Below are 23,064 nucleotides of genomic sequence, written 5' to 3'. Positions count from 1 at the left end.
TGGGGGGCGGTGGAGAGGGAGGGGGAGGGGGAGGAGAGAGAGGGAGAAGGAAGGAGGCTGGGGAGCAACAGAGGAAATTCATGGGTCTCCCTGACCCTGAAGAGCAATAGGATGGCTTCCTGCTCTACGACAGAGCTGTCCAGTAGAACTTTCTGGAATGTTCTAGATCTTTTGTGTAATACAGTAGCCACTAGCCGCACATAGCTCTTGAGCACTGAGTGTGGTTAGTGCACCTGAATTTTAATTGTGTTCACACTGGGATACCCAGAGGGAGGTGGCCGCAGCCCTGAGTGGCAGACCAGGCTGGCTGGGGACCCCTCGGGTGTTTGTGGGCCTCCCAGTCTGTGGCTGTGTTCTGAGGGAGGTGGCCCTGTCGCTCTTCTCTCCCGCTATTCCTGGACATCCCACCCACACCCAGGTTTAATTTTAGCTGATTCTTTCTCAAGGACAAAGTATATATTTTTATTTTAATTTATGTCTCCTGAACCATTTCCAAGTTTTACTTTTAGAACCTGTCAATATTAGTGACATGTGGCATTTTAGGTACTTTTCTGCTGGTGGGGCCTAAATTTATTGTCATTTTATGTCACTCGGCAAAATGCACAAAATGCCAGAAGTATTATAAACAGAGATGATTTATGTTCGGGTTGGGGTGAGGTTAAGAGAATGAATATAATCAATTTTTTTTTTCCAGAGACTTTTATGCAAAGTATGCAGGCCAGCAGGTGGGCATTTGACACTGGGTGGGAAGCATTCGCCAGGGAACAAGGGACAGGAGAGGCGCAGGTGGGACCAAATTACTACTGTTCACGCTTATCCGTGTTCCTCTGTGGGTCCTGCTCCCCGGTCCGCAGCGTGGGGCAGTGCATACAGTAGGTGCTCAACTAACGCTGGTGGAAGACAGGATGGAGAAATGCAGAGAGATGCAGAGGGATCTTTCTGGACCTCGTTACTCTACTGCTCAAGAACACTCTGTGGCTCCCTGGTACTCTCTGTGTTCTGGCTCACAGGGTCCTGGAGGGTGTCTCTGGGTGACGTGCAGTGTTCAGAGTATTCCATGCGCTCACTTCCTGCCTTGGCTGGACTCTCCCGGCTCCTGGGGGCTTCCCTCCTCCTCCTCCTCCTCCTCCAGGTGTCCCTCAGTGACCATCCCACACTTCTCTGTCCTCTGCAGCCTTTTCCCTCTGACCCTCCCCAGCACGTTGCTCGCGCCCTCCTCGGGGCACCTCCTGTGCCTTATCTGTGTCTTTATTGTCCGTGACTCATGCTGTCCTCCTTGCTTCCCTGTGGCCACCAAAAGGTCATAGATCCCTTGAGAGCATGGTCTGGGAAGCCCCGCTTATCCCTGTCCAGGGCCCTCATGGGGACAAGGACGCAGCAAACAGTGGGAGCACAAGGGCTGGTCCCGCCACCCCCGTGGCATAGGAGCTGGCTGTGTGCATCTGCTCGTCCTTCCTGTCATCTTCTTGCCATCGAGTGTCCCGACCTCCTGGTGGTGGCTTCACCTTTCCTTCCTGTCCCTTACAAGTTACGCCTTGGAGACACGTCTCCCTGGACGGTTATGAGGGTTTGGGGGAGCGACGTGTTGGGGGGTGCGTCCAGCCCCCCACGTGCCTGCAGTCCAGGGCCAGTTCTCCAGCAAACCTCTTCTCCCTGGGTCTCGGACTTCTCACCTAGGAAGTGGGAGTGTCGCCCGGGTGAGCTCTAGGGTCCAGCCAGGGTCCTAGAGGGGCCAGGGCTGACCACGTGATGTGCCTGATGGGCTGTGGGAGGGGCTGGGTCTTACCTGAGGGGCCTCAGATTTCAATATTTGAATTTTAGGGGGTCACCGATGTTCATTCCATAGAGATAATTGACACTTGCCAAATCTTGAATCCATTGTATACATGAAATACCTAAAGTCTGGAGGGACTCTCCTCAAGGTCATGGGGAAAGCAGCAAGGAGCCAGGTGCCATCTTGGCCTAACTGACATCAATGGATGTGTTCAATTTTCTGCTCAGGCAGCATTTCTGGGGGGGGGCGGTGGTGAGAACACTAGAGTGGGGTCAGTCAGTGGTATGATTATAGCCTTAAGGACAAAAAACATCATCTCAAAAATTTAATTCCATAGAGTAATTTCTTCAAGGTTCATCCAGTTTGTGGCATGTATTAATGCTCCATTCCTTTTTCACTGCTGAGTAGTATTCCGTTACATGGAGCTACCACATCTTACTTATCCATTTACCAGTTGACAGACATTTGAGTTGTCTCTACTCCTTGATTTTATGAAGTTGCTGTGAATACTCACTGCAAGAACTTGTCAGAAGCTACATGAAAGAAGCCAGACACAAAAGGCCACATGCTGTGTAATTCTATTTAAATGAAATATCAAGAATAGGTAAATCCACAGCCCTGGAATGCAGGCAGGAAGGGGGGTGGCTATTTACAGGTATGAGGTATGCTTCCAAAGTGATAAAAATGTTTTGCCCTACACAGGATGAAGCTTGCTCCAAGCTGTGAATGGACCTCGGCTGTGGCTAATTTTATATCATGTGAATTTCAACTTAATATGACAATTAATTACTAAAGACTTCTCTCGAGAACATTCAATGCAGCCTCCTGTGGGTCTAGCATACGTGCTGCTCTCCATGACAGCACACAGTAGGACGTCGGGGAAACTTGTGTGCTAGAAATTCACCAAGGTCACGTGACTGCGTCCCAGCCTCTTGTCCCCTGGTGGGCCAGGCTCAGATCCCCTGGGATCTCTTGGTCTCAAGGCCAGACCTGCGGCTTCTCAGTGGCAGGGCCTGGGCCACCTTCTCCATCTTCTTGTCAACCTTCCGAGGAGAGGTGAGGGCGCGGTGGAGAGGATGCCCCTGAGGCCCTCTTGCTGAGCAGGGTGTGTGGTTCTGTCCGTCCGTCCCTCCATCTCACTGTCTCTCCTGGGCCATCTCTGTTTCTCCCTCCTATCCCCCTGGGCAGAGCCCCTCCCCCTGCACGCTCTGGACTGTTTTTTGTCACCGAGGTTGGCAGGTTAGCGGTCGCCGTCCTCAGCAGAAATTCCTTCCATTTCATTGGTGGTGAGACCCGGGGCAGCGTGCCCACTCCTCTCTTGGTGGGCGACGGGCACCATGGATAATGTAGATAATGGGCCTCCAATAGCACGGAGGCCAGTGCCGGGAGGACGGGAAGGCTCTTTCCCTTTTTTTTTTTTTTTTTGACCAGGGATTGAATCTAGGGCCCTTGACCACTGAGCCCCATCCCCAGCCTCATTTTCTCTTTAATTTACAGACCAGATCTCACTGAATTGCTTAAAGGCCTCTCTAAGTTGCTGAGGCTGGCTTTGAAGTCGAGATCCTCCTGCCTCAGCCTCCCCAGCTGCTGGGATGACAGGCGTGGGCCACTGCGCCCGGCTCTTTACTCGCTCTTCAGTGCCAAGGTCCTGTGGCACAGCCCGGCTCTCAGAGCCCCTGCCAGCCTGTCCTCAGTACCACGCCCATTCAGAGGTCTCGGGAGCCTTGCCAGCTCCTTCTAGATGTTGCTCCACTTAATCCTCAAACCACCCGCGGAGAGAGGTTGGGATTGTCGTCTGGTTCCACAGGTGAGGAAAGGGCGGCTGGGAGACTCGAAGCCATTTGCAAGACACCTGGGAACGAGGGCACGTTGTCCTGGACTGCGCCGGAGCTGGCCACCACCGGGACTGCGCTGCCTGCTGCCTGCCAGGGTGGAACGTCACAGGGGGCCTCAGAGGTCGCCGTCCCTGGGACGTGGCTTCCAGGTCCAGCTCTCCACATACTGCTTCTGCTGCTCTGGGCAGATGGCCCCATCTCCCTGGCCCGCTTCAGCTATTCAGATGGACCCCAGGAGGGGACAAGGTGGCAGAGCAGAGGGCCAAAGACCAGGTCCGCAAACCAGCCTCCCTTTCCTTCCCAAGGAGCCAGGGGACCCAGGAGAGGCTGTGTCACCTCTCTGAGGCTCCAGTTCCCAGCACGTTTAGGAACCACCCTGGGAGCCCTCCTCCTAGAGGATGGTGAGAGCCAGGGGCCTGGCGGCCTGTAACCCGGGTGTGGCTCAGGAGCACGCGCCCCAGAATGCCCTCCACCCAGATAATGGCATCAGCGTTCAGGGCTCCGGGAGGCTCTGCCACACCTCAGTTCAGAGATGCCAACCCGTGAACAGGAGGTGCGCTCGGAGTCAAGAGCACCGTCTCTGGCCAGCGAACCCCAGCGAGGGCCCTAAAAGCTGGGACTTCGTCTCCCCACTTCATAGGGGAGACTCAAGGCTCAACGAGGCCGAGTGGCTTCCCTGGGCCATCGACGGTGTGAGAGAGAAGCTGGGGGCAAGTGGGGTGAAGTCGGGGGACAGAGGGGCGAGCAGCACAGCGGGAGAGGCCTGAGCCTGTCTTGCAAGCGCCCAGTCGTAGCGGTGTGCAGGGTGGGAGGAAGCATCCTGTCGTCATCACTGTCAGAAGAGCCCCTGAGCATTAATGGCCCACCGTGTGCCAGGTAAGGGGCTGCCTCGGTTCATCCCTGCAATGGTAACTCTGCTGTTCTCCGTTCTGTAGATGAGAAGACCGAGGGTCACAGTGGCCATGCAGCTACCCCCAGGGCACACAGGCAGGGGATGCTGAAGCTGGATTTTGACCCCTGACATGAGGTCTCAGAGTTGGAACAGGCTCCTGATGGGACAGGGACTCTCCCTGTCTCTGGCAGTTCTCCTCGCCCGTCCCCTGGAGCTGGGACCAGGGCTGGGGCGGCAGGGCCTTTGGAGAGAGCTGCTCAGTATGCAGATCGCACCATTAAAATTTCATGTGGTTTCAAAAATTCAGTGTTGACTCCGGTGACGCAAATAGGTATGAAAATTCCGAGGAAGGCGCGCTCATTGTTACTGAAATCAAATGGTTGAACGGCCACTAATGAGGCAGACAAGGAGCGCCGCGCACCCTCTGAGGATTGAGGGGAGACGAGAGGAGCGATCGCGCTACATTATTCATACCCTCTTGTTTGAGTTTCAAATCTCAAGGAGGCTCTGGAAGGGGAAGGCAGGGAGGGCAGATGCGGAGGGAGGGAGGCGGGTGGCAGCCGAGACGGCCGCTCTGCCAGCTGCGGAAGGCCGGGTGACTAATTGACAACTGCTCACAGATCCCCTTCCCCGGGGCGCCCTCTCTCCATCTCTCATTTTAAGTTCCGGCCCACAAGCACCTCCCCAGCACCTGCCACCACCGTGTCTGGCTTCCCGGCGTGTGCCTGAGTGAGATGCTGAGGACTGCCAAGGGCCTGGGGTAGGTCCTGGCTGTGTGCGCTCAGGCAGGTGGCTCAACCTCTCTGAGCCTCGGTTTCTCCCCCTATAAAAATGAGGCAATACCTGAGCAGTTCCTCTGCCTACTGGGTGGCATTTCTGAGAGTCAAATGCCACTTGGCAGCCCTTCTCAAGCTTTGATGCCCCCAGGAATGGCGCAAGGATCCTGTTGGAATGCTAGTTTCTATCCGGCAAGTTGGGCCTGGGGCTTGAGAACCAGCAGTTTCCAAAGGGCCCCCAGATGAGGCCGATGCTGCTGGTGTTCACCCATCCTGTGAGAAGCCTCTGTGCCTTCTCATCCCTGGGGAGTTGGTGACAGTGCGGTGGCCTTGATTGGCTGGGTCCAGGCTCCTCTTCCGGTGGCTCTTACATGCAGCCAGGAGTTTGTAGTTCTTCTTACGAATACGTGGTCTCTCCTGTCCACCCCCCTCCATCTTCTGACCAGCTTGCCCACCTCCTCTTCCCAGCTCCTCCTAAACCCCCAAGGCCACCGTATTTTCTGAGCAAAAGCACTTGCAGGGAAACCTGAACAACCAGCCCCCCCTACTCAGAGCAGGAAGGTGAGCTGCCTTCCGGGGAATCCCCTCTTCCCAGTAGGACCGCGCCCTCCAAATCCCGAAGATGCACTTTGGGTCCCACTATCAGGAAAGGCGGGGCAAACGGGCACCCAGGTCCCCTGGGCAGGCAGCTGTCCCCTCTGCTCTTTCTGATTGCTACCCCAAGGCGTTGATGAGGGTCCCTGAAAGTGGGAACCAGACTCCAGAGAGGCCTCAGAGGTGCAGCCAGCTGGGGAGGGATGGGCTTGATTCTCGCCCTTGAACCTGCACCAGACGCAGGTCGGCATGGACCCCGCACCCAGCATCCCCAATACACAGGCCCTCCAGTGCCTCCTGCATTTCCTAATTATTGCTCAGCTGTAAACTCCCCTCTCCCTCCTGCCAACATTATCCTAGTAAACGTCTCGAGCGCTCACGAGGTTAATGCAGGGCCGTAAATCTGCAGCGGGTCGAACAAGTGAGACGTGAGGAACTGTTCATAAATCAACGGCCACGGCTCCAGTTTGTTTATTTAATAAAATATCATTTCAGAGAAAGGCACGGGCCACGCTGGGCTCCACAGCTCCGCGGGGCAGGGGGGCAGGGCGGCGGGGGACCGCGGGTGCGTGTGCCCTGCGCACAGGCGGGCGCATCACCAGGGCGCAGGGAGCCCGGCGCCAGGGTCCCCTCACAAGTCACAAGTCAGGCTTTCCAACCCGGGAGTGCTCCACTTAGGCGTCTGCTCTCGGAGTCGTGTAATGGGCCTCGTCAATATGTGACACGGTGCTACAAGGCTCAGGACATGTGTAATGCTGTTTGCACACACACACCGCCCCACGACCGTCTTCAGGGATTTGCTCAGGGCGCTTTGCCCGCACTGGGTGCTAAATCAACAGGAAGCGAGGCGGCGTCCAGGGCACAGGGGGAGATCCACGAAGCAGGGCGCTGCCATAAACCCACGTGGGTCTCACCCCAGGCTCGCCACCACTAGAGGTGCTCACCCCTCTGGCCTCAGCTTTCCGCTTGGCCCCTTGGAGACTATGTTTGGTGTTTTATGGGGCACAGATCTGACCTGCAGGCACTCAGGGCATGGGGTGTGGACATGGGTTTCTTTCCTTCCTCCTGAGAGTTTGTAGCCCTGCGGTAGCTCCAAGATGCCTTTGGTAATTCGTCTGGGCTGAAGGTCAATAAGACAGTGGGATGCCATCAATGGAAACGGTAAAGATGCGGCAGAATGGGGAGACCATGTTCCTGCACCCGAGCCTCCCAGATGGGCATCAAGTCACCAGCTGGAGAAGCAAGCAGTGTGGTCTGGTGGTGAGGACCAAGGATCAGGGGAGCATGGGTTCAAGTCCTAATTCCAACACTGAACTATCAGGGCAGCTTCCGGGTCAAGTATTTGAACCCCTGGATTTCTGGGAACTGGAGATTTTTTGGGAGCAGTATGGGGGGTTGAACTCATGGGCCCTCAGATCACTGAGCCACCTCCCCAGCCCTATTTTGTGTTTCATTTAGAGGGTCTCACTGAGTTGCTTAGCACCTCACAGTTGCTGAGGCTGGCTTTGAACTTGGGATCCTCCTGCCTCAGCCTCCTGAGCCGCTGGGATGACAGGCATGTGCCACTGCGCCGGCTGAACTGGAGATCTTAAAACTGACTCTTGGGGTTCTGAGTGTCATATGAGCCCATGAGTGTCTGGAACTTGTATCAGCTTGGTGGTTGCAGTGTGACAGATGGATAATGCAGGGACACAGAGGGGCAGGAAGTGGGGTCACCACACCAGCCCGGTTTTCTCATAACTGTCCCAGTCTTAAAAGGGAGAAGGTGTGCATGATGGGGATCTGTCATTCCTGGCAAGGCTGAGCTGCTGGGTGCCCCGCAGGGACTGGGAAATCAGTCTTGAGCATGCTCTTAGCTCTGGGTTGAGTCTGACCACAGCTATTGATGATTTAATAACAGCGGCTGATTAGGGCAGCTTTATCTCCAAGAGTCTGCTTCCCGAAGGCTAATTGCAGAGTGTTTGATTAACCCAGTGGCACTCATTAGAATCACCTGGGAGACTTTGCAACATACCAATGACCAAGCCTCATGCTGGATGGGGTTTCTCTACCTCTGTGCTCCTGACATGGGGGCCGGGTCGATCTGTATTGTAGGGGGCCATGGTGTGCACATGGGGTGTTGAGCAGCATCCCTGGCCTCTGCCCTGAAGATGTTCCTGTCTTGTCACCACCAAACACATTCCTCAATGTCCCACAGAGGGCACAATCACTCCAGGGTCACTAATGCCCCAGACCATCTCTAGAATCTAGGGGTAGGATAGAAGCTGGGCTTGGGTATTTTGTATGAAATGTCCTGCCCCAACCTGACTCTGAGTTGTCCAGGGCCAACTTGACTGTAAATGAAGATGGCACTGACTTCCAAAGGGAGGAGGCTGGAGCTGACTTGGGGTTTGGCCCAAGGTGACCAAGGGGAAGAAGAGGTGAGCAAAGACCACATGTGACTGTTAGAGTCTGTAAACAAGTCAAAATAACACCTGGCATTTTGCCAGGGGAATGTTAGAGTTCGTAAACAAGTCTGGATGGTGCCTGGCAAAATGCCAGAGGGAGCGGTTTGAGAAGTAACAAAAACAAGCCATTAAGTGTGGAGATTCCTGATTGGTTGACTGATGTATCTAGTTTATGCTAATTAGATAAGCTGTGTGGAATGTATAAATACTGCTCCTGTCCTGCAATAAACGGCTCCTACTCCTGCTGTATCAACGTACACAAGTTATTCGTCACCCCCCCGATTATTCTGCTGCAGCCGTACTCCGGCATGTGACAAGAGAGATGCCAAGTTCCTGCCCTTAAACATGCCTCTCTCCACACCTGGCATGCAGCCCGCAGTTTCCGGTAGATATGAATTCCTGCTTGAAGTGCCCTATTTGGGTTTCTCCTCTTTTAAGATCCTTCTGGAAAGCGGCACAGGGCACTGCTAAAGGTTGCTCACGACTTCTTCAGGGCGGAGGTTGTGCCGTTGTTCACAGTGTTTTCTGACCTGCTCAGTCACCTCCAGACTCTCCAGGGCGGTGTGGATTTATTTACCCACGTTACATGACAATTAATTTCAGAGGGGTTTAAATAATTTTCTCAGGGTCACAGAGCTGGTTGTCTGGGTAGCTGAAAGCACAGTTCAGGACAAGTCACCAGCCTCCAGCCCACGCTGCCGGAGGCTTCGTCCCCTCCCGGGGAGAGCTAGAGGCAGCTCAGCCCCACGCACATGGGAGAGGGACATGAAAAATCCCCCGTGTTCCTCCTTGGCCAGGAAGAGCCCGTGCACTGGGTGCTTCCTTTACGCCGAGCCTGGTAATTTTATGATTTCCTTGAGTAGTCCCAGTGTCCCTGTACAGAAATTCTTGTGATTCTCCTTTTCTGGGGAGGAAAAAACAGGGCCTTAGAGAGAGGAAGCAATTTGCCCACAGTCATACATCTGGTAGGAAGTGGGACGTGTCCTGACCTCAAATCCAAGCTGGGAGAACAGCATCCTATGACCTAATTTACCATCTGAATGGGACTTGGGATATTTATTTAAGTTCCTCATTCTACTTCTTTTTTCCCCCCAGCATTCCAGGGCTCAGAATTCCTTCATTCATCTCTGAGAGGAAGTAGCCACCAGTTAAATGGTGAAAGTAGCCATCAGTTAAATGGGCTGTCCAAGCATTAGAGGTCTTCTTTGCTGATTCATCATAGTTGTCATCATCCCTATGCTAATGAAGTCCTCCTTCAACTGGGAGGTCTCAGCCCGGCTCTGCTGGGATTGGCTCTCACCTCACAGGAAGTAACTAGAGATCTTAGGGCCAAGGCAGGAAGTGACTCCGAAGGAGGTCAGTGTTTCTCCTCTTTTCTCGGAGGCCACCAGACTCCTTGCAGAGTGAAGGGTAGTCACAATGTAATTGTGTAAGGCAATTACCAGGATCATAATAGTGCAAATGGAGAGTGAGCCAGCCCTCTGACTACCAGCTACGGAGACATGTTGGGATTGGTTTCATCGGAGGAATCCATCATTTTGATCTTAACCGTGGCGCTTAACACAGCGTTCAGTCTAATTTTAGAAGCATGTGAGACAAGAGGAGGTTGTACCCATCTCTGTCAGGCCCTGGGTAGCTCACAGACTCCAAGCCCAGCAGGGAGACGAGCCAAAATGTACATTTCAAGAAAATCCCCTTTTCTTTAGGATCATACTAGGAATTTCCATGTAACGACAGCGCTTTTGAACCCACGTGGATCGTGTGTTGGATGAAGTATCCATGCTGCTGAGCAGAGGCCTCAGAAGGAGAGGGGAGGGCAGGGCAGAGAGGCCAGCAGCCGGGGGCAGAGGTGGCAGGGGGCGTGGAGAGGGAGGCCTGGGATGCAGTGGGTTGGGGTCTGCTTCGCCCTGTCGCCCTGAGCAGATTTTGCCCCCTCCCACCCCATCTGCAGGGGCCTGCTGAGGCCTGGCTCCTCCTGGCTCCTCCTGGCTTCTATCTCCAATGCCTCCAGGGAGGCTGGGAACTCCCTGTGCCCGGCACCCCGTGGCCAGGCCAGGCCTCCTACAGAGAGAGGAAGCTCGCAGGTGGACCAAGACCCGGGGAGGAGGACACCCTCGCGGTCATGTGCACGGCTCAGTGCGGTCACCCCGGGGCCTCAGAAGGAGAAGATGGGGGGACAGAGGTCTAGAGAGAAAGGAGCACAAGAAGGACTCGGCCCCACGTGGCAGGTTCTGAAGACGGAGGAAGGGGCCACAGTCGGGGAAGAGGGCAGCCTCTGGAAGCTGGAAAGGCGAGGACACCGGTTTCCCCACGGACCCCAGGTGGCACTGTCTGCAGCTTCGTTTCGACCCAGGGAGACTCTGTTTGGGCTTCTGACCCCAGAACTGTAATAGAATAAGCTTGTGGTGTTTCTTTTCTTTTTGTGGGGGTTTCTGGGGATTGAACTTGGGGTGATTAGCCACTGAGCCACCTCCCCGGCCCTTTGTATTTTTTACTTAGAGACAGGCTCTCACTGTTGCTTGGCACCTCGCCATTCTGAGGCTGGGCTTGAACTCGTGATCCTCCTGCCTCAGCCTCCTGAGTAGCTGGGATGACAGGCGTGTGCCACCACGCCCAGCCCTGTGGTGTTTTGGAGTCGCTAAGTATGTGGCAATTACTGACAGCAGACGTGGGGACCTAATAGAGGCCCCTATTCCTTCATAGACGGGCTGGTAAACATCTCTATTTTGTACCGTGTTGAAAATTGAATTGACACTTATCAAGCATGTCACAGGGTCCCTGGCCAACGAAGTGGGTTCTTTACAATGGATGCCCTGGTGGGGCCACTCCTGGGGCCTGCTGGCTTAGCCCTCTGGCTGCTCTAATGGGGACTGGATGCAAGGTCGGCAGGTCTGGGTTCAGGTCCTGGCTCTGCCTCTTCCTGGTGCAGGATGACCTTGGGCTGCCTCCTCCCTTCTGGATCTCAGGTTTCCCCGTCTCTAGGGTGGGTCAGGGGAGATGATCTAGGAGCCTCTTCCCACTGTGAGCTTGCTGTGAGGACGCAGAGCCAGTGGACATTTGTGGTGGACCCAAGGCCCTCAGAGTGGTGCTCTGTGAATGGGACACTTGGAACCACGTCTTCGGAAAGAGACCTTCTCAGCCTCCCATGGCCCCGGGGAGCCCTTGCTTCCCTCTGCAGGGACCACGGGCTGCCTTCCCGAGCAGTCGGGGGAGTTGAGGGAGCACCCAGAGGCCACAGGACACTTTACACCAGTTCCTGCTGACATCGGTCCATGTCCTTGGCCCCATCAGCTCCTTCTGAATTCATGAGTCAAATCAGTTGCTGGCTGCAGCTGTCTCTCCTGAACCTCTGCCCTCGAATCCCTGAGGCCTCCTCCTGGTGCCGCGGAAAGACTCAGAATTTGCTGCCAATGAGAGATGGGATCAAATGGTGGCTGGGCCACTTGCTGGTGGGCAACTTGGGTGCCCTCCATGAATCTCCATGAGCCTCAGTGTTCCCCCCTGACCAATGGGATCATGGATAATAATAGAGCCCACTTCCTGGGCCATCCGAGGATCAAGATGCTAGTTCAAAGAACGCAGTATGATCAGTGCTGTGACGGAGGAGGCACCGGGAAGTGTGGGACAGTGGTGGGACAGGGACGGGACCAGAGCAGACTTCCCACAGGAGGCCAGACTCACACGGAACTTTAACAGGGCAGTGAAGGCAAAACCCTTGGCATGGTGCCTGCTGCACCAGGAGAAAGGGGAGAGGAGAGCATGGAGCTTTCTGGAGTGGGTGTGGTTCCCAGGTCTCCTTCCAGAACCTTCCTCGGCCACGTCCAGCCCCCTCCTGTTCTTTTCTCCTCCTCCTGCGACTTCCCCGGGCCCTGTATCCTGCCGCTGGGCGCCCGGACATGACGGGAGCAGGGGGACGCAGAGCTGGGAAGAGAGGCTGCCAGGAGATTGATGTCTGCACGGTTGCCATGGCGACAGCAGGCTGGGCTGGAGGCCCCACTGCCGGGAGCAGCTCTGCTCTCTCTTCCTGGATTCCAGAGCCCTTGAGGGGAGGCGAGAAGCTCAGGCATGCACCGTGGTGACAAACGGGGGGCCTCAGGGTGACAGGCGACACCCCAGAGCCCCCGATGCTCCCCTGACTGCATCTGTGGAATCCGCAGGCCCTTTGAGAAGACTGGTCCCAACCCGGCACTGAAAGGTGGGAACCTGAACGCGAGGGAGGAGAGTGGAGAGGAGCCGCCTTCTGACATCTGCCACGTGCCCAGTCCCTGCAGGCAGCTCCTAATGACCTGCCTCCCTTTCCGCCAGGCAGTGTGACCCAGGAGGACAGGGAGGCATCATGGGTAAATTCTAGGGGTAGGAAAACCTGGGCCAAATCCTGGCTCAGCTCTTACCATCTCCCTTCTCTGAGCTTCACTTTCCTCATCTGCAAAATGGGTACAGTTTATGTCACCTCACGTGACATCACCAGTGTCTGAGTGGTGGAGATTCCCAAGGGATATAATTGATATAACTTAGTGCCACGCTTGGTAAAGTCGCAAATGCTTAATGAAAGCCACAGACAATAATTACTACTATTGCAAGGTTCCCCAGGAAATGAAATTTGTACTTTGCTGGCAACATCAAGTAGACAGTAGTTATATGACTGCAGGAGGGGAGAGATCTAATTCAGTTCTTGAACCGTCTGCATTTTCTCCTTCGCTGGCTTTACATCAGTAAATATATATTTTTTTTCTGTCTCTTAGAGAGCAGAGCTCTACATACTAATGGGGGCACTCAGGTCAGGAATCAGGGGGCGCAGGTTAATAGTAATAATCATTCTCATGTATCAGGACCTTGCAGTCTGCCAGGCTGCTGGGTGAGCACTGGGCGTGAGTTCTTCACAACAGCTCCTTAGGTTAGATGCTTGAGTTTTGTAAGAGGGGAAGCTGAGGCTCAGAGAGGGCACATGAGTCCTCCAGGGCCACACAGCTAGTAATTGGCCGAGATGGGACCTTGGTGGCAGTAGACTTGTTGAGGATGAGAGCAGGAGCCAAAACAAATAAATCAAAATATAGCTATCCATGCCACTGACCGTGGTCCTGAAGCCCCAGTTCTCGTGGGGCTGAGCTGCTGAGATGGTTCACCCCCACTCCTGTCCCACCTGCCCCAGGAATCCAGTGGGTCAGAGAAAATGAAGTGGGTTTGCAAATAATGTCTTCCACTCTACAGGCTGCCTCTCCACTCGGTCGCTATTTCCTTTGCTATGAGGACGCTTCTTAGTTTGACGCAATCCCATTGCCTAGTTTAGCTTCTGCTGCCTAGTGTGCTTTTGAGGGCTTACCCCCCAAATCATCGACTATACTGATGTCCTGAAGTGTTTCTTTGTGGTCTTTTCTAGTCTTTCCATGTCTTACATTTAGGTCTGCAAATCATCTTGGGTTGAGTGTTTTATATGGTGAGAGTTGCAGGGTCTCTGCACATGGATGTCTGGATTTCCCAGTACACATGTTGCATACGTGTGTCAAATTGTCACACTGTGTACCACACATAGATGCAAATATTATGTGTTGGTTAAATTAAATTTAAAGAGAAGGTCCAGGCATGGTGGCACCTGCCTGGCATCCCAGTGGCTTGGGAGGCTGACAGAGGAGGATTGCAAGTTCAAAGCCAGCCTCAGCCACAGCGAGGCCCTAAGCAACCCAGTGAGACCCTGTCTCTAAATAAAATACAGAATAGGGCTGGGGATGGGGCTCAGTGGTCGAGGGCCCCTGAGTTCAATCCCTGGTACCAGAAAAAAAAATCCAGGAAATGGCACAGAAGGGAGAATGCAGGGAGATGGAGATGGAGAGAGAGAGAGAGAGAGAGAGAGAGAGAGAGAGAGAGAGAGAGAGAGAGAGAGAGAGATCAGTGTCTTCAGGAAGAAACCAGTTCCTGAAAGATGATTGTCCTGAAGAAATAAAAGTAACTTGCTCCAACATATCATTTGAACCACAAAATTGTTAGGGGAAGCACTTTTCCTCTCCTCATTTGGAGGAGGGAATTTGATCCCCTCCCTCCTTCCTAGGTTCCGAGGGGGAATCCCCTCTTTCTGTCCTCCGCAGGTGAGATCTCATCGTCCTTACCTTTTGGGGATGTGAGACATGACTCTTGAAGGTCCCAAGCATGGTCCTGCTGCACGTGGGTGCTGGGGACATTTTCTTTAGTGCTTCTCTGGCCTCGTGAGTCACCTCTGCCAGCCTGGTGATGCCTTGCCAGTCCTTGTCCCCACATGTGGGTTTCCCGGGGAGGCTCCTGCAGCCCAGCCACCGGGTTCATTTGCAATGCGGGCTGCCCCTGTCCCCGCCATAAAGCTCCAAGCTGCTCAGGGAAGAGTTAGACGCCACATTTCCCCGTATTAAAAAGCGCCTCCAGGAAGCCTCGTGTTCTCGTGGCAGCATGTAAATGCTCTTTGGAGAGGGGAAATTTCTTTGAAGTTACTGTTTCCCTGGCTTTGATAATAATCTGCTTAATGTCTTGTGTCAAACTAATTACAGCATAATTACCTTTTTTAATAACAGGTACTTTTAATTGGTGCAGGGTTAAACAATTCTGTTGTAAAAATCGGTTGTTTTACATTCATGGCTATAGTTTATGAAGAACGGAGACAACCTTGTAATATTAAACACTCCACAGAGCTGGGATAGGGCACGAATGAGGTACCCCCGCGCCTTCCTTCCATGACATTGGGTACCTTGTCGTGCAAAGCTTGACTGTCTTACGGACAGAGTTTCCTATGCCAAACTCTCGGAGAAGGAGAAGGACCATCCCGGAGCTCCTGGTGTATCCTTGCATTATCTTACCTCAACCCCACATGCACACGCACAGAGATCAGGTGGAAGATAGAGCCCTCTCCATTATACAGGCAGGTAAACTGAGGCTCAAAGAGTTTAAGCAGCCTAATCCCAACCAGGATATCAAAGACTGCATTAGACGTTACTTCTGTGTTCCTGGCTTCTTAGTCCTCAGTTTTTGAAGGGTGGGTACGATGAGTGCCTAACAGCCCAGGAGAGGGGTCTGGGATCTAAAACATGGAGGTGAGGACTCCTTGTTGCTGTGCACACAGGGTAGTTTCTTACCCTCTCTGGGCCTCAGTTTGTGCATGTACAGAAGAGGTCACAGCAGTGTGTATCTCGTGGGGCTGATAATACAAAACCATGGGCGAGGAATCTAATAGATAGGCACCCACAGAATAGTAATCCTCGGGTCCCCTCTGAGCATCGCCCCGGGCCTGTTTTCCTTCCCCGGTTCTTTCCTTGGTAGACCCCCGAGCACCCCGTGGATGTATTTCCTCACGTCTTGGCTGAAAAAGTGCACACACTCATCTCATTACTGTGGCTTTTGAATTTCATTAAAAAACCTGACAGGCCATTTCATAATAATTTATTAGCACAGAGTCAATTTTTATTAATTACGATCATTAATTTATCAGTGTTCCCGTCATCTGAAGTTTGGTCAGAAATGAAAGGCGAGAAGTACAGGGAGAAAAATGGGGGGCAGTGGGAGGCGTGGGGCTGGGGATCGGGCCGGGCGGGGGGAGTGGGAGGAGCCCTCGGGGACACGGGGGATGGGGTGGGTGGCAGCTGCACTGTGGACCCAGGCAGGACAGGGTCTGGCTCTGGGGCCCAGGGGTTTGAGCAGCAAGTCCCTCCATGGGTACAGGGACAAAGGAGGTGCCGTGTGACGTGTGCAGAGATCTTGGGTATAAAGTCCTCCGAATTCCGGCCTGTGTGGTCCTCCAAGTTCGGCTCCTCCCCATTTCCTGTAGCTCAGTCCCATCTCTCTGTTTGGTGCCTACCTTGCCCTCCAGGTAGTGAAATCTTTGAGGAATGGACAACCTTGTTTTGGCCATTCTTGTTCTCCAGATGCTGATGGAATCCTCCACAAACCCTTGCCGAGTGGATGAGCACATCTATCATCCATCCATCCCCAACCTCTATACTGTCAGAGCTGAAAACCAGAGAGGCATCTGACCTCTCCAAGATCACACAGCGAGTCAACGGCTGAGTCAGACCCAGGAGTCAAACTTGCCATGCTCTTGGCCTTTCTGTACCTTCCAGAACCTCCGCCTTTCGTGTATGGTTTTACCTTCAGTCTTTGGGGTCTCTCTCTCTCTTTAATCATAAAAAAGTGAAAAGAAAAGCAAATGTTTAGGTGGAGAACAAGAAGGGGGTTCTCATGCACAGGCAGAGGCTGTCCCTGTCTGAGCTCAGGTCTTTCTTCATTGGGTCCCATCTTTGACACCCACATCCTGACCCCATGTCTGTTCCCCTCTGGGTGAGGGACCGTCAAATGGCTTCACTGCAGAATCCCCAGGGGAGCAGAGGAACGCTCAGGTGCTGGGCTGTGTCTCCACGGGGCGGGAAGCACGGAGTCGCTGTCCTTGGTGCTGAACGCACCTGGTTGACTCCATCACCCGTCCCTGGTCCCAGGTCCTTTCACCACAGCAGGATGGCATGCCCGCAGGCCACTGGAGCCCTGCAGGACCCCGGGGTGTGGGCCACTGTGCAGGCGCATGTCCAAGACCAGCCTAGAGGTGGTGGGAGTGGGAGCCTTGCTTCAGGGAGGGTGAAAACCCAGGGGCTTGATGGTGAGTAGGAATTAGTCAGGGTCTCTGTCGCGGAGGGGGGAGGATAGTCCAGGCAGGGGGATGCACAGAGGTGGAAGCCCACGGGGAGACCCAGCGTGTGCCCGAGCCCTGAGCACCGAAGTGTGTGCTGCGTCTAGACTGCCGAGCAGAGGGCAGGGGTGGCGGGGGTGGGGCTGCGCAAGGCCCAGCAGGATTGGTGAGCCGAGCGTCTTGTCGTGGAGGACACTGGAGTGGCAGGACAGACTTGAAGTTTAGAATTCAAATGTTGCACAGGGTTGGGGGAGGAAGTATGGTGTCTGCCAGTGAGGGAGCTACCAGGGGCATCCCAGTGAGAGATGAGGGGGACCAGACTGGGGGTAAGGGAATGACCGAGGGGATGGGCAGGAGGAGTGGGATTCCATTTATTTAGAATGAGGAAGCTGGGTGCCGGGGGACACGCCTGTCATCCCAGTGTCTTGGGAGGCTGAAGCAGGAGGATCGCGAATTCAAAGCCAGCCTCAGCGATGGTGAGGCCCTGAGCAACTCAGTGAGACCCTGTCTCTAAATAAAATACAGAATAGGGCTGGGGATGGGGCTCAGTGGTTGAGTGCCCCTGAGTTCAATCCCCAGTACCAAAAAAAAAAAAGCAATCTTCTCCTGGGGCTCTTTTGTGCCCACACCTATCCTGGAAAGTCCAGTCTCAGAGTGCTTGAAGAAGTCATGGATCCTTGACCGCCCAGAGCTGGAAGGTGCTCCTCTCAGCTCTATAGGGATTCATGATGGCAACAGGAGGCCGTGATGTCTCGGGTCTTGTGGGAACATCCCGACCCACTCTATTAAGGGCTTGCTTCAGATTTGGCAGGAGATGTGAGGGAAGCATCAACTACGGTTGGGAATGCAATGTGTGCCATGGACCCAAGAGCACCAGGCACAGAGAGAATGGCACTTGTCATTCTCCAAAAGCCTTGCAGGTGACACACTGGCCAGTGCCTGGAGAGTCAAGCAGAGCCTCCTTGGTTGCTGGGCTTTGTTGCCCTGAGCAAGTGAGAGAACCCCAGGACCCAGCCCCACCAGCCGGGTCCCCGCTCCCACCAGGAGGCTGGTTTCCAGATCCCCTTAGAGCGTGGGAGTCCCTCTGGATTAGCCAGGATCCCCAAGTGGCCACCACTCGCTGTCTGAATGGCCACAGCTCCTGGTGCTGGGGCTACAGGACCCAGAAAGGTGGCAGCTGGATGGCCTGCTGGGAGGAGCCCCGGCCAACCTGTTGTGGGCGGGGCAGGAGGCACCTGCAGGAGCCTGGGAAGAGAGTGATTCAGGGTGACCCACCTGTTATTGGAGGCACTCTGTCCCAACCTGAGCGAGAGCTGTCAGGAGCTGGGCTGGGGACAGGTGGCCACTGCAGATCCAGGTCTGTCCTGTGGTGTCAGTAGTTTAACAGTATCAAGGGTGGTCAAATGGTACAACCAATCCCAGGAGGTTCCCATCACACAAGACTAGAGCTCGTGGACTGAACACCTCCCCATGGACCCCTTCCCCAACCCATGCAAACCACCCTTTGTGAAGACTTTGGGAATTTGATACCAGGTGCCTCATGGAAGTGCAATCCATACCGTATTCATCCTCCTGTAACAGGTTTGTTTCACTTAGCATAATATCCTCAAAGTTCAGCCGCGTTGTCTCATGTGTCTGAATTTTCTCTTTTGAAGGCTGAATAATATTCCATCGTAGGGATGCTACTCATCCATTCAACTGCTGATGGACACTCGGGTGCCTCCTGCCTCTCAGTTATGGTGAATAGTATGACTGAGAAGGTGGGCATACAAACGGCTCTTTGCAACCTTGAGTTGTTGCAGTGCAAGTATTTGGAGATATTTGCAGACAGACCCAGAATAAATAGAACCACTGGACCATGTGGTGATTCCACGTCTTGCTGTCAGAGGACCTTCCCTGCTGTTTTCCACATGATGCTGACACTGCACCAGGGGGCCAGGCTCCGCACGTCATTGCTAGCTCTTCCTACTTTCTGTTATTATTCATGTGTTTATTTTGGTCTTGGGGATTCAACTCAGGGGCACTCAACCACGGAGCCCCATCCCCAGCCCTATTTTGTATTTTATTTAGAGACAGGGCCTCACTGAGTTGCTAAGTGCCTTGCTGTGGCTGAGGCTGGCTTTGAACTTTCGATCCTCCTGCCTCAGCCTCCCGAGGTGCTGGGATGGCAGGCGTGTGCCACTGTGCCGGCTTATTTTCTGTTATTTCTCTTTAAGCAGAAGTCATCCTAAGAGCGTGGGCAAACGTTTCCCTTCTGTGGGTGGCAGGGTCACGGCACACTGCACTCAGGACCGCTGCTGAGCACCCCCCTCCTTAAACCTGCTGCCCAGAGGCCCCAGGCTTGTCCCCGCTGGAGAAGCAGACCTAGATCTGGCCTGAGATGCAGAAATGTGCCCAGGTCCAAATGATGCCAAAGGAATGGGGGAGACCAGGTTCCAGTCCAAGGTCGGCCCTGTTTGCACTGGGTGAGCACAGACACCATTTCCCTGCTTAGCCTCCGTTTAGCACTCCAACAGTGAAGATCGTGGTGATTTGTTATGTGGATTCAACTATCTACATTAAATGATCCGCAGATTCTATCTACCTACCTCCTACCCCCTGATCTGTGTTCCTATAGCTCCAATTTAAACACCATCCCCCTTAGCCTACCTCCAGGGAACAAAAAGATACTCCTCTAATTTCCTTTTCTTTCTCCTTCCTTCCTTCCTCCCTCCCTCCCTCATTTTGGAGGGGGCTCAGAGGCTCGGTATTGAGTAGACTACCTGGGAGGACTCTTCTTTGTTGTAAATGACACCCATCTCCCATCTCCCACCCCCCCCCCACACCAGCCTCCTCCTCCTTTCTATGTCCTCCAACCCCCGCCCACTAGCATTTGCTGGGTTTGGTTTTAGGGCCCTCAAGGACACCATGACCCATAGAAGCTAAGGTCCTTTATGTAAAATGGCAGATTGTTTGCACAGAACAGTGTGACGCTCCTGGGTCCTCTACATCATCTCTAGATGACTTAAGTACCTAATGTGATGTAAATGCTATGTAAATAGTTGTTCTACTGTATTGTTCAGGGAGTAATGACATCAAAAATGTCTGCGCATGTTCACTACCGTCCCAGTTTATCTTTCCCAAGTATTTCTTTTTATGGGGAGGGGGCTACCAGGGATTGAACCCAGGGGCACTCAACCACTGAGCCCCAACCCCAGCCCTAGTTTGTATTTTATTTAGAGACAGGGTCTCACGAGTTGTTCAGCGCCTCTCTAAATGGCAAGGCTGGCTTTGAACTCATGATCCTCCTGCCTCAGCCTCCCCAGCTGTGGGATGACAGGCAGGATCCACTGCCCCTGGCTTCCTCTGGTATTTTTGACACACGGTTCCTTGGGATGTGGAACTCAGGAGAACCGACTGTGTGTGCATGCTGGAATGAGTCTCTATGGGGCGTGAGCTTCTGTGGACTCCAGAAGAGGCTCCCAGGTCTCTTCCCCTCTCTCTTCTTGCCCAGCTGAGTTTTTGAGATCTACCATGTCGGTGCCGATCGATCTGCCTGTTCCTTCTGACAGCGGCAGAATACTTCCTAGTTTGTCTCCCGCCGCAGGTACCTGACAAGTGAGCACCCTCGTGCCTGTCTGCCAGCGGCCCTGAGTGGGAAAGCCGCAGCTCTATCCCCAGGGACAGGAGCGCTGGGCTCCTGCACAGGGAATGTCGCCCAGTTTGGTGAGAGGGTTCTTAGCAGGGTTTGCCCCGACTCCAGCTGGGTGTCGGGTGTCTTTGTGGCTACACTGTTGCTAAGACTTGATCCTCTTCCTCTCTGACTTCTGTTCCTCAAATGGGGACCCCGGCAGGATTGCTTCCGGGTTATTTGGATCTAGGCATCACTTGCCATTTCTGTGAACCTTTCTCTACTTATCAGCAGTTTTCTCCCCACCCCCACCCCACCGCCTTTTTGGTGAATTGTTTACTAATAAATTTTGCTCACCTGATTGCCCGGTTTTCAAAGCATTTGCTTTTGTGCATTTTCTGGGTAGCTCTTTGCAGATCTCTCTTTTCACTTGTAAGCACTGTTGCTAAATTTATCTAAGGCGTCCAGGGAACAAATACCTTAAATAGGATGTAAGCAAATCTATCTTTAATCACTGCCGGGAGCTCTGGTATTTGGATACTTTTAAGAAATCCTCCCCTTTTTCATTGAAGATCACAAAAATATCCTCCTGTCTTTTCTGTCCAGTTTTTACTTTTCATATTCAGGTCTTTGTGATTTTTAATATGTGGCCGTGAGGTCATAATCCGGCCGGATTGCTCCTGTTCCCCACAGACTGATTGGAATCCTCCAGAGAATTTACTGGATAATTCATCATTTCCCCACCAAGACATTTTCTCTCTCTTTCTCTCTCCCTCTCTTTTTCTTTCTCCATTTTGTTCCATTTACTTGTTTCTTTTTTTTTTTTTTTTAATATACCACCAATATGATTTTAATCAACAACCGAAGCTGAGCCTCTCTGCCCGTTGATACAAAAATCAAGCCTGTAAAAGGGCTCTGGAAATTTCCGGGTCTGATCACGTCTCAGCACACATGGCACAATTAAGCTCGGGGAGGGGAGCTCCCGGTTCAAGGACATGGTGTCAGAAACTGATCCTGCCTCCTGTCCCCCCTCCCTTCCCAGGCGCAGGACGGTGGTGTTTGGGTGTGAGCGTCTTTCAGGGGCAGACCAACTCCCAGCCTTAATGATAGGTTAAATACCAAATACCTTAACATTTGAAAAAAAAATGACATTTATTATACTGGGTTGTAAACAGAGAAAAAATTACAATAGAACCCAGTGTAGCTCGTACATAAACGGCACCCATTCCGTGTAATGGCGCCGAGAATGTCAGTGCTAACAAGCACATAATTGGCACCAGGGAGATAATTTTTGCCACCTTATGCAGAGGGGGAACCGTCGTGCATAATGATTTTACTAGGAATATTCTTTATTCAACAGGCCTATTTGCATAACCCTCCCAACTTTCTCGAGTTAATACAACATGCTCTGGAGACCCTGCCAAGTCCCTTCCAGGAGACGTCTGTTGGACCGAGATGCCACTTCATCTGCATGCGCCGCGTGCCCGGGCCGCGTTCCTGCAGCCTGCGCGTCATTTGCATTTACGGACAAGCATCCGATTCCGGACGTTTCTCCAGAGCCCGGTCCTGTTCCTCTCCTGCTCACTGCCCTAGTGTCCACGCCCAGCACCGGCCCAGTGACGGCAAGTGCCCAGTTGGGTGGGATTTATGTCTGGGGGAGAGAGAGGCACGATCCAATGGGGGAAGAGGGTTTCTTCACCATAAATGGAAATCACCTCCCAAGGTCAAGTGCCAGTCTCTGGCCCACTGAGAGGTAAAAACAGAGCCCTGTGCTTTGTGACCAGGGTACACACCTGGGATTCCAGTGATTCCCGGGGGCTGAGGTAGGAGGGTCACAAGTTCTGAGGCCAGCCTCAGCAACTGAGCAAGACCCTGTCTCAAAACAAAAGCAAAAACAAAATCCAAAAAAAGCAAATCAGAAATCCCCCAAACAACAGAAACACCACATATATATTTCTCTTTATATATATATATACTTTCACATATATGTGTTTGTGTGTGTGTAAAGAAAAAAATTAAAAAGGGCTGGGGGATGTAGCTCAGTGGTAAATTGTCCCTAGTACCCATAATAAATGCATAAATAAATAATAATTATTATTATTTTAGTACCGGAGATTGAACTCAGGGGCACTCGACCACTGAGCCCCAGCCCCAGCCCTAGCCCTATTTTGCGTTTTATTTAGAGACAGGGTCTCACTGAATTGCCTAGCACCTTGCATTTGCTGAGGCTGGCTTTGAACTCCCGATCCTCCTGCCTCAGCCTCCCTAGCGGCTGGGATGACAGGCATACGCCACCTCACCCAGTTAAATTAATTAATTTTTTAAAAAGGTCATCCTGACTTTGAATCTATGTGTTTACAAACAAATTCCATCTTCCCTTCAGGGAATGGAGCATCTGATCTCAATTAAATGTACTTGCCACCAGCTTTTCTATTTAAAATGATTACAACTAAGTGTATCCTAAATCAGGTCCTCAGGGACCTGGGCCACACGGGGCTGCT

Source organism: Marmota marmota, unplaced genomic scaffold (genome assembly GCF_001458135.2).
Source record: "Marmota marmota marmota unplaced genomic scaffold, marMar, whole genome shotgun sequence".
Lineage (NCBI taxonomy): Eukaryota > Metazoa > Chordata > Mammalia > Rodentia > Sciuridae > Marmota > Marmota marmota.
This window is presented reverse-complemented; position numbering follows the sequence as displayed.